Source organism: Oryctolagus cuniculus, chromosome 13, assembly GCF_051225735.1.
Source record: "Oryctolagus cuniculus isolate XC-2025 breed Fujian yellow rabbit chromosome 13, ASM5122573v1, whole genome shotgun sequence".
Taxonomy (NCBI): Eukaryota; Metazoa; Chordata; class Mammalia; order Lagomorpha; family Leporidae; genus Oryctolagus; species Oryctolagus cuniculus.
This window is the reverse complement of record NC_142879.1, coordinates 21144064-21146671: the sequence shown is the minus strand read 5'-3', so window position 1 is coordinate 21146671 and position 2608 is coordinate 21144064. Positions and strand designations below refer to the sequence as shown.

The window sequence follows — 2608 nt, the reverse complement described above, 5'->3', positions numbered from 1 at the left end:
ATGCATCAGCAGGGAGCTGGATGGGAAGTGGAGCAGCTGAGATGCAAGCTGGCGCTCCTATGGGATCCCGGGGTTGCGACTTAACCTGCCGCGCACAACAGCGGCCCCACTGACCCGGTTCTTGAGGAACCGCCCCAGAATTAAAATGCAAGTCAGAAATCTTCACTTGCACCATGTTGCCGGCCCCAAGAACCTGTGCCACGCGGCCCATCCACTCTGATCCAGGGAGCTGGCAAGGACTGAGCCTTGGATTCGCTTGCAGCTCTCATTCTCGGTGCTCCCCTGGCCAGCCTCTCCATCTGCCGGGATTTCTTGTTGCCCTCAGCCCCGGCTTCTGGTTCAGTTCATTTACCTTCCCTGAGTTTAGGGACAACCAAGTGTTTAGTGATCTGTGGAGGACCTGGGAGAAGAGTAAGCAGGCACCCCTGCCCCATCCAGTCTCACCACCTTCTTCCTGCCTTGGACCCCCAGAGTGGGGTGGGATGCCCCTGGGAGGGAACTGCCCCCAGCCCTGCCCCTGAGAACACAAATGCCCCAGCCTAGTGCCCTCTGAGGGCTTCTGGAGAGAGCAGCTCAAAGTGCTGGCCTGGCCGGGACACTGTGAGCCACGAGACTCTGGACCAGATGGGGCAATGGACCTGGGACAGTCCCCGACCCGTCTACCACTCCCCACTTCCACCTTGCAAGAGCTGCAGCAGACAGCCCTGTGTGTCAGGCTTCTTACTCGTACCCCGCTACTGCAAATGAGAAGGAAGACAAAACATTGATCAGCAAAGAGAATGGAAAAGGTAAAGAAAAGTTTGGCTGGAATCTCTTGATTTTGAACCTAAACCCCATACCTTTTTCTTCTCGGGAAGATAATAGGAGGTAAAGTCCTCATGTAGGAGCTGAGTATTTCATTACCTTTGTTTTTGAAAATCTGGTTCTATTTTAATTAAGATGAAACTGTGTAATTCTAGTGTCTAGTGTCGCTCTAAATAGTATTGTATTTCACACATGTTATATTTAGACCTACATATATAAAAGTTGAAGAAGAAAAAAAAATAAAGTTGAAGAGTAACATCAATTACTTAATACTACAAAACATTCCTCAGCCGCTAATGTTGCAAAAACGACACTAATTCATGGGGACCTCCAGAACCAGGCCTGGAAATGCAGAGAGAAGCAAGAAAATGGACGCTCAGCGCTGCTGGGCACACCGCGGCACGCAAGCCTCGACTGTAGACTTGTTAGCTGAGAGGAAGCTTCGACAAGTTCGTCGTCTTTGCTCTTGGCCAAGCACTGGGACAGCTCCGTTCCTCCCTGCACTCCAAGGCCACGCCTGTGTCCAAAGTTCCCAGTGACACAAGCCGAAGACCTCGGAGCGCTCGGACACTCACCTGGATGCTTGCTCCCACAGCACATACCGGAGTACCACAGAGTAGATGCGCACGGCCCCTGCGCGAGCATGACGCAAAAACCTGTGAAGCGTTCCATGCTTTTAGTGTGTATTTCAAAACATGTACATGATAAGTATATACCACCTTTATTTATTTGAAAGGCACAGAGATGGAGAACATCCATCTGCCAGTTCACTCCCCAAATGCCCACAACAGCTGGGACTGGGACTGGGACTGGGACTGGGACTGGGCCAGGACAAAGGCTGGATCCCAGAACTCTGTCCGGATCTCCCACATGGGTGGCAGGGACCCGAGTACTTGAGCCATCACCTGCTGCCTCCCAGGGTGCCCTTGAGCAGGAAGTTGGAATCAGAAGCAGAGCTGGGACTGGACCCAGGCACTCTGATCTGAGATACTGGCATCCCAAGCAGCATCTTAATTGCTGTGCCAAAGGCCCACCCTTATTTACCGATTTGAATAAATAAGACCTAGGGCAAGATACATAGAGAAGAGCTTCCCTGGGGCATGGATCGCTTATAGTCTCAAGAATGGGTTCAGGATGCCAGTGTGTGGCACAGCAGTTTAAGCCATCGCCTGCGATGCCGGCATCCCATATGAGCGCCAGTTCAAGTCCTGCTGCTCTGCTTCCAGTCCAGCTCCCTGCTGATGTGTCTGGGACAGAAGAAGATGGCCCCAGTACTTGGACCCCTGTCACCCACGTGGGAGGCCCGGATAAAGTTCCTGGCTCCTGGCTTTATTCTGGTTCAGTCCTGGTTGGGAGCATACCAGCGTGTGGAAGATCTCTCTCTCTCTTTCTCCCTCTCTTTCACCTTTAAAATAAATAAAATATTTTTTTAAACAATGTGTTCAGGGTTACAGGCTGCTGTATGCCAGTACTGAGTGCTAAATCCCAAGTGACAGAAACATTCCTGTGTTTTTAGTAACTTGACTCTTTGATGGACTTGAAAAAGATCACAGAAAAGCAAAATCAAAAGATAAGTCTACTCTGGTGCCAAAAAATGTGAAATCCAGGCATAATTTATAATTTGCATTTCCATGAACTTTGTGAAAGCCCCTCATCGTGCCTTCTAAAGCAAGAAGCCCGGTGGCTCTCTTACACAGATTAGAAGATAATATCTTCTTTTCTCATATCTCATCGTGCTGGGGCTGGGAAATCGGGAGTCCTCTGTGGTGATGCGGGCAGGCTTTAAGCTGGGGATTCAAGGTTG

The 2608-nt window shown here is 50.3% G+C and overlaps 1 pseudogene; it reads left to right on the top strand.

Annotated features, from left to right (window-relative positions):
- Positions 1–1383: 1383 nt before the first annotated feature.
- LOC149122511 (U6 spliceosomal RNA) lies at positions 1384–1482 on the top strand (annotated as a pseudogene).
- The last annotated feature ends 1126 nt before the right edge of the window (positions 1483–2608 follow it).